The 7,611-nt window shown below is 64.4% G+C and overlaps 1 protein-coding gene across 2 annotated transcripts in view; it reads left to right on the plus strand.

The window, feature by feature from the left end:
* TSNARE1 (t-SNARE domain containing 1) overlaps positions 1-2,268 on the plus strand; it is a 153,817-nt gene extending 151,549 nt beyond the window's left edge. For both annotated transcript variants that reach the window (XM_045778044.2, XM_045778047.2), the window contains one exon: positions 2,138-2,268. The gene's annotated coding sequence lies outside the window, so the exon portion shown is untranslated. The remainder of the gene's footprint in view (positions 1-2,137) is intronic.
* Positions 2,269-7,611: the final 5,343 nt, after the last annotated feature.

The raw sequence follows: 7,611 nt of genomic DNA on the forward strand, positions 1-7,611 counted from the left end.
CAAAGCCAGCTTGAGGGGTGCCAGCTGAGAGTCCCTCAGTTTAGCGTGGAGGAAACCCAGCTCTGGAGGGCAGGACCCGCGCCTGGCTCTCAGGATGGGGCTGGCTTGGGCCCCGCCCCTGTTGGGGGCCTCCTGTGGCAGGGCTCTGGGGAAGTGGGGACAGAGGATGCTAGGTGCGGCAGGAGGCCAGGGCTGGGAGGAGAGCAGGTCTTGGGGGGGTGGTGCAGCCTCAGAGAGGGGCCCTGGTGGGCTTACAGGCAGGCCTTCGGTGGGTGTGGGGCAGTGTGCCCGAGTTCCCCTCCAGAGCCGCAGGACCGCTGCTCCCCTCAGGCCTGCCCTTCCCCTCTCTGGGACCGGGTGTCCTCTGTGGGCATGGGGGTGGGAATGATTTCCTCCAGCAGGTGAGAGGACGACAGACAGAGCTGCCTGGAAGGGGGGTGCATTCCCCTCTGGGGCCTCCCGTCTGCTGTTAGGCCCTGCAGCCCAGGCTGGGGCAGGGGTGCTGGTGTTAGGACAGGGGAGAGAAGCCACAGAGCCGCGGTGACCTCCGCCTGCCCAGGTGGTGTCCAGGAGGAAGTCCCGCTTCTTCTGGGTCGCTGCAGGGGCCTGGCCGGTGATCACCATGAAGGGGCCGTGGCCCTCTGCCCTGGTGGCAGCCCCAGGCCCCGTCCTCGCCTTCCCCACGGCACCTGCGGACCCCCCACCCTGTTCCTGCAGCTGGGCGTGGGGAGTGCAGGGGAACAGGGCCTGTGTGCTTCCCGGCCTAGGGGCTGCGGGTGGGGCTGGCTGTGGTTTTCAGCAGGGTGCTCAGGGACCCTCATGGAGAGGGTGACATTTGAAGAGCTGACCAGTATCCCAGGGAAAAGCATTCCAGATAGAGGGAGCAGCATATGAACAGCATAAGGGAGGATGACTGCAGGCAGGGGCCCAGCTGAGAGCCCAGTCTGTGGGCTGGGGTGCAAGCTAGGGGCCTCGGGTTCCAAAGGTCTCAAACAGAAAGTGGCCAGGAAGGCCCCTGAGCAGCTCTGCTGGAGTGGACAGTCTCAGGGGAGCCAAGGAGAAACCGGGTACAGGGGGCAAGGGGGAGGCTGTGCCCAGTGGGGCATGACCAGGAGGGGATCGGATGTGCTAAGGGTGGAGCCCACTGGGGTCGTCATGGGACAGGGGCTTAGGTGGGGGAGAGCACCTCTGCTTTGACTGTTGTGGTCTGGCCCACCCTTACCCACGCCCAGGGCTGGCAGCTTAGGGAGGGGGCAGCCGGGAATGGGCTGGTACAGCAGGCTCACCCCTGCTTGCCAGGTGTTCTCATCCGTCCTCCCTGAACCTCTGTGCTGTCGGCCAGTCCTTCCCAAGGCCTGTTGTCTCTGGACCCTTCAGACCCTGGCCTGGGCTCCCCAGACCCAAGGAGTCCCACAGAGGGCCGTGGAGCTGGCATTTCACGAGAGAATCCTGGAAAGGCCGTGTTTAACCTGAGGGCTGAGCGTGATGGTGGGACCCAGGCAGGCTGCCAGGGTCATTGTTTGTGGTGGCCGAGCAGAAGCCCACCTAACGCTCCATGCGGTCTACATCCTGGTGGCCTTCCTGTGTCCTAGAGCTCATCACCCGGAGAGATTGCTCAGAGGGCCTGGGGGCTCTGGCCTCCCATCCTGGCCCAGCAGCAGCCCTGGAGATGGACAGGGAGCTGGGGTTGTCACGGAGTCCGTGGGGTCTCCTCCCTCCTCCTCTTTGTGCTCCACAAAGAGCAGCAAAGTGGGGACTCTGGCAGGACTGGGGGCGAGGGCAGGCCAGGCAAGGACAGAGGGCAGGGCAGGAGGGCAGCCTGACCAGGGCCAGGAGAGTCCGAGTTGGCACCATGGTCCCGAGCAGCTGCTGGCCTGGGACTTGTTTTCTCACCTGTGAGCTGGAGACCCGTCGTCTGGGCCCACCTCCCCGGGCCCAACTGAAGCTGGCAGGCGGAGAGGGTAGGAGGCCGGGCCCCACTCTGGCTTTGTGGGACAGCTGTCAGCTCCCCAAGGAAGGGGGCATGGTGGAGAGAGCCAGGTGGGAGCCAGAGCCAGCCCCCTCCCACCCTGCTGCTGCCACGCCTCCTCCCTACACGGACCTGCGCTGGGAGCTGATGGAGCTTGTTGTTCTGCAGGTTGATGCCGTCACCCGGCCCACATGGACCCAGGAGAGTTTCCCACCAGCCTGCCTCCCATCAGTGCGCTGACCCCGCCACCACGACGTCGACCTCTGGCTGGGCCTGCCCTAATAAACCTGCAGCTTGGCGAGCCGTGGTGCTGGTCTCTGTCTGTTGGCTGGGAGGCATCCTTCCAGCTCTGGGACCCTTGGAGATGGAGCCTGAGCTGTAGTGGGTGGGAGCGGCTGCGGCAGAGGTGTGTGTGCGTGTGTAAGTGTGCATGTGAGTGTGCACGTGTGTCATGAATGTGAGTGTGTGTGGGTGCACGTGTGTCATGAGTCGTGTGTGTGCATGAGTGTCATGAGTGTGAGTGTGCACATGTGTCCTGTGGGTGTGTGTGATTGGGCATGCACATCATGAGTGTGTGAGTGTGTGTGACGGTGCAGGCATGTGGTGAGTGTGCCACGTGGTGTGGTGACATGGGTGTGAAACACGGATGGGGTGGTCCGGGCTCGCCTCTCCCTCTTGCTCCTCCGGAGGGGCTCCCCCAGTTGGAGCCTTGCCCTCCCACCACAGCAGGCCCTGGGCCGTCCTCCCTGAGGACCCTGCACAAGCCCTCCCAGGACCTCTGTATCCCCACTCTGGAAACAGTGGCTGGGGGGGGCGGAGCTGGATGCAGCTCTGAGGCCCCTGCTGTTTCGGGAGATAGAAGCTTCTGGGTCTCCTGGCACCCAGCTGAGGGAGGGGGCATGGAGAAGGGGTCAGGGAGTGAGGGGCTGAAGCCAGAGAGGCCATTGGGAGTGCCCTGGCCCCAGTGGGTGGGAGAGGGCTAGCGGCAGCTCCTCTCACGGTGGGCAGTGGGTGCCAGGCAGGCGGGGGTGGGCAGGCTGAGCCCCCAGGGCCCAGCACTGGGTCCGCAGCACCCTTCCCCTGCACAGTTCAGGACCCCAAGGGCTGTGCCTGCCCCCCCCCCCCCCACACCCCTGATGCCCAGGGTCTGGTGAGCTCACCTGGGAGGGCCATTCCAGAAAGGCCTGCAGGATGCCACTGGCTGCTCAGGTGGGCAGGAGCAGAGGGCCCCACCCTGCCCCATGCAGCCCCACCCCTCCTGACGCTGCTCCACCCCTCCCCACCTCTCCCCACCCCACCCCCAGCCCCAGCCCCAGCCCTCGCTGAGGAGGGTCTAAAGCCTTCCAGGGATCCAGGCCGCTGTGTTCCAAAGACTGTGTCAGGGTTTTTAAAGATTCCGTGAAGCTCTGCATTTGTCAGCTCTTCCTCCTCCAGGGGCTGAGAAACGCAACACCACTGAGGTGTGGGCAGCGGCAGTGGGGACAGGTGGGAGCGGACAGACCCCCCCAGGCCAGAACTGCGGCCACCTCCCCTGCCTTGCCGCAGTGGCCGCAGGCTGCCTGGCCCCCGGGGAGTCCGGAGGAGGTGTCAGGAGCAAATTGAATTTGACACCTCCAGCTCCAGGTGTGAGGAGCTCCATCTAGGGGCAGCTGGAAGACGGGGTGCCAGCCTCTCAGCCCACAGGCCGGCAGCTGCAGGCTGGGCCCTGGGGGCAGGGCAAGCCTGGGTTTGGGGCTGGAGGGACCAGGAGGTCCTGCGGGCTAGGAGATGTGGGTGGTGGGGCCCACCCATTCAGGGGCTGCAAGCTGAGGTCCCTGGGCCGGGGTTCGGCCCCAGTGTTACAGGTGAGAACAGGCTTGTTTGCAGGGAGGAGGTGGGGAGTGAGCCTGGCTGCTGGGGAGGAGACAGGCTGGGCCTCCCTCTCCAAGGCCTGACCTTGGAGAATGGGGGTAGAGGTCCGGCCAGGGCTCCTGTGGGCACCCCCTGTAGCGCGGTCAGCACTTCTGGGGTGGCCCTGCCAGGAGCAGGTGTTCTGGGGTGAGGAGTTCAGGTGGGCGGGCCCCGGGCAGCACGGGGCAGGAAGAAGGCACCAGAGACAGTGCTGATGGAGGCGGCCGCTGCCACCAGCTGGCTGGACTCGGAGCCTCCGCGCTCAGCAGCTACGTGCCTGAGTGACCTTCAGCCCCCAGCGTCTGAGTGGGGCGGGGCGGCCGAGAGCAGAGCAGACCTTTCGGGCAGAGCCAGCCCCCGCCAGAGGGAGGCCGCCCGCAGATGCACCTCCCGGAACCGCCCTGTCCCTCCCTCCCCTGGAAGGCCCACAGAGGGAACGTCTCGGCCGAGCTGGCGTTGAAAGGGGTCTCGTTCCCAGGCCAGACATGATTTGTGGGAGCCCCATGGTGGGTGGGATTGTCACACTTCCCGCTGGCGGAGTGTGGGGCTGGGGTGAGGAGAGCACGTGGCTTTGCCACAGAGCGGGTGGACCCAGGTGTTGGGATCACATGTCAAGAACCCCCCAGCTGTCCCTCTCCCATTTCTCATCAGTGCGCAACCCCTGGTGGCCCCTGCCGCCCCTCGGGTCCCCCTCCTGCCCACTCTCGGGTGTCCCCTCAGGGCCTCTGGCTCCTCCTCCGAGAAGCCGGGCAGTTAGCGCCTCCGTGGAAAGGGCGGAAGGCAGGCCCGCTGGCGCAGACTCCGTCCCACCCTGGCGGGGCCTGGCACCCTCCTCACTTGGGAGCCCACGAGGACCCTGCGTGGGGACCCTCTGCCCAGGGGCTGGTCCTGGGCGCTTTGGGCCCCTCTGGTTAGGAGCTGTGGGTCTGCACGAGCCTCCAGCTGAGCCAGCGTCCGAGGGGGTCGCAGGCGAGGGGTCCCTGCAGCTGGGGCTGCACGCTGTGTAATGTGTAGTCTCACTGCCCTTTCCGCTTCGGATACAACTCAGGCCAGCAGGCACCCGACGCCGGAGCGGGAGAGCAGGGGTGCTTGCCTCTCCCACGGGGGACGTGCCCAGCGTCGTCCACGCTCCTGTGCTGATCAGGGCGTTCGCTAGTGCTGTGGCCTGGCCACCGCAACACTGCGCAGTTCATGGGCTGAGAGCCAGCTAGCCCCCTACGGGGCTGTGGGGTGCTGGGGGGCCACGGGGAGGGGCTCAGGAAGGAAGAGAAACAGCCAATTCCTATTACAAGTTCACGGCTAGGCACCAAGCATCCCCCATCTGCCTGAGTCAAACAGGGACCGAGTCTGCAGGTGGCAGGCCCTGTGGGTCCTGGGCTGGGTGACCCGAAGCCCGGCTCAGATGCAGGCCTGCTGGTCAGTGCTGGCTGTCTCAGGACATCCTCACCGGGCTTCTCCCGCGGTCAGGGCTTCCTCACAGCATGGCAGCCACCCCGGACAAGCATCCCCGGGAGCGCCCTGAGGGAGACCAGGACAGAAACCACATCCTTCTCTGCGACCCGGCCTTGTGCGTCATCCCTGCCGCAATGCCCCAGTGGTTGTCCGGGTCTGAGGGGAGGGCAAGGAGACTGGCCCTCTTGCTGGGAGGGGGCAAGGTGACTGTTTTCGGAACATGCAATCTGCCCCAACTCCCCTTTATTTCAGTCTTGGCCGGCTGGAATTCTTCCTCCTTGGTGTGATTCCAGCCTTCGTTCTGAGGGCCTAGGGGTGTGGGGGTCCTCCGCTGGCAACCACTCTAACACACACTGCGCCGGGACTGGCTCTGGGCTCCTTCCACCCCTGCCTTGCCCTTGGCGGCCAGAGACAGTCACTTGGCCACGTATCGCATGCCCTCGATGGCACTGGACAGGCGGCCGTCTTGGCCCCATGGCAGCAGAGCCTGTGACCGCCAGCGGGAAGAGTCCCCCCGAGGGCACGAACACGGGCAGTCCCTGGGGCGGAGTCCGACAGGTTGAGGGGTGCCACCTCCGCTGTGTGCTCAGACGGTGGGAGGAGGAGCTCCAGCGCACACCCTTCCTGCAAGATGGCAGGGGCCCCTGAAGCCTTGGGGTTCCTGCTGGGCCTCCTCTGTGTGGGTGATGGGGAGATCGGCGGGTTCCCTGAGCACCAGGCATTGCTTTGCTTTTTTTTTTGGCTTTGAAAAGGGTTTCTTGGTCAGATGCTAAGAAAGGCTCCAGAGTCTGGGGCGCAGGAGTTCTTGCAGAGGAGAAGAGGACGCTTGTCCGCAATAGCTCAGAAAACATCCATCAGTCTCTTTTATCTGTTCGAGCGTCTGTCCATCCATCCGCCTGTTTACTCGCCCACCCACCCACCCATCCATCCCCCATCCATCTATCTGTATCCTATCCGTCCCTGCATCCCCCCACCGTCCATCCCTCCCTCCCCCCACCGTCCATCTGTCTGTCCCCCCACCGTCCATCCATCCATCCATTTATCCTCTCGACAGCTGCATGTCGTCCCACCGGGGCTTGTCTCAAGCAATAAACCGGGACCCCTGCCTCCTCCAGCTGTGCTGGCAGATCCATACTTGTGAACAGAAAAGCCAGAGTTCGTGGGAGGCGCCGTGGAAATGCACGGGGGCAGGGGTGTCACGGAGCAGGTAGCGATGCGCTTTGGCTGGGGTCTAGGATGGCACCCGGGGCAGGTGACCCGTGAGCCGCAAGGCGGGGCAGGAACACAGGACCTCTTTCCGGTGAGTCAACCGGCTCAGCCTGGCAGCCCCAGAGGCCCAGAGCCAACTTTGAGCCTGGAGTGTTCAGTCCTCCCTTTAACCAAATCCCTGCTCCCTTCCCCTGTGAGTTTCCAATTTAAATACCCAAATTGTTTACTCGCTGAAATCAATTGACAAGGGACCAGCTTGTATTTGCGATTCAATTGACTATGATACACTGTATTACAATTACAGCTCGAATGGATTTCTTTTTAATTTATTTTTCTCTTAACGTTCTCCTCCGTCAGTAATTCCGAGACTAATTGTCCTCGAGCTCATCCCCATCAGCTGAAGAAGGGTAATGAATTGCTGCACTTCACAGGGGCTGTGTTGGGAGCTGCCGGGCCTCGGGCTCCCTTCCCTTTGTCCTCCCTTCCAGACTCGGCCCTTGTGATCCGAGCCGGGAAACCTATCTCCCCCAGCAGGCTCCACCATCAGCCCCCCCCCCCCACCCTGCTGCGGGGACTAGGTCTCCAGGGGAGGTGGGAACACTGCCCTGCCGGGTGCCCCTCCAGAGTCCCCACCCAGGAGGGCGGAGGGCGCAAGGCCGGTTCCAGCTCCGAGGGCTCTCCTCCTGCTGGGTACTTCTGAACAGAGCTCTTCGCCTCTCTGGGCCTCAGTTTCTGCATCTGCAAGGTGGGCCCGAGGTCTTGGGGGCCTGCAGCTGTGATATTCTGTGAGTAGGACCGCACGGGGTGCTGGACCGGGCTTCTGTGCACCCCCCGCCATGAGGTCTTGCCTGGAGAGCCCTTCCTGCTCTGATGCAGCCCCCTGAGAGAGGCTCCCTCTGCTCGTCACCCTCCCACTGCCCCCTCCCCCAGGCCTGTCCGCTCTGGGGGCCGGGCCGGGGGCTGACTCTGTGCCAGGCACAGGTCACGTGGGGCGCAGGTGGGCAATGTCACCAGCCCTGCTTTCCAGACGGGACACAGAGGGGCAGAGGGACCGGACAGGGTGCGAGCTTGCCCAGGGCCGGAGGCTGGGA

The sequence above is a fragment of the Ursus americanus genome, chromosome 9 (genome assembly GCF_024610735.1).
Source record: "Ursus americanus isolate L20-20 chromosome 9, mUrsAme1.1.p, whole genome shotgun sequence".
Classification (NCBI taxonomy): Eukaryota; Metazoa; Chordata; class Mammalia; order Carnivora; family Ursidae; genus Ursus; species Ursus americanus.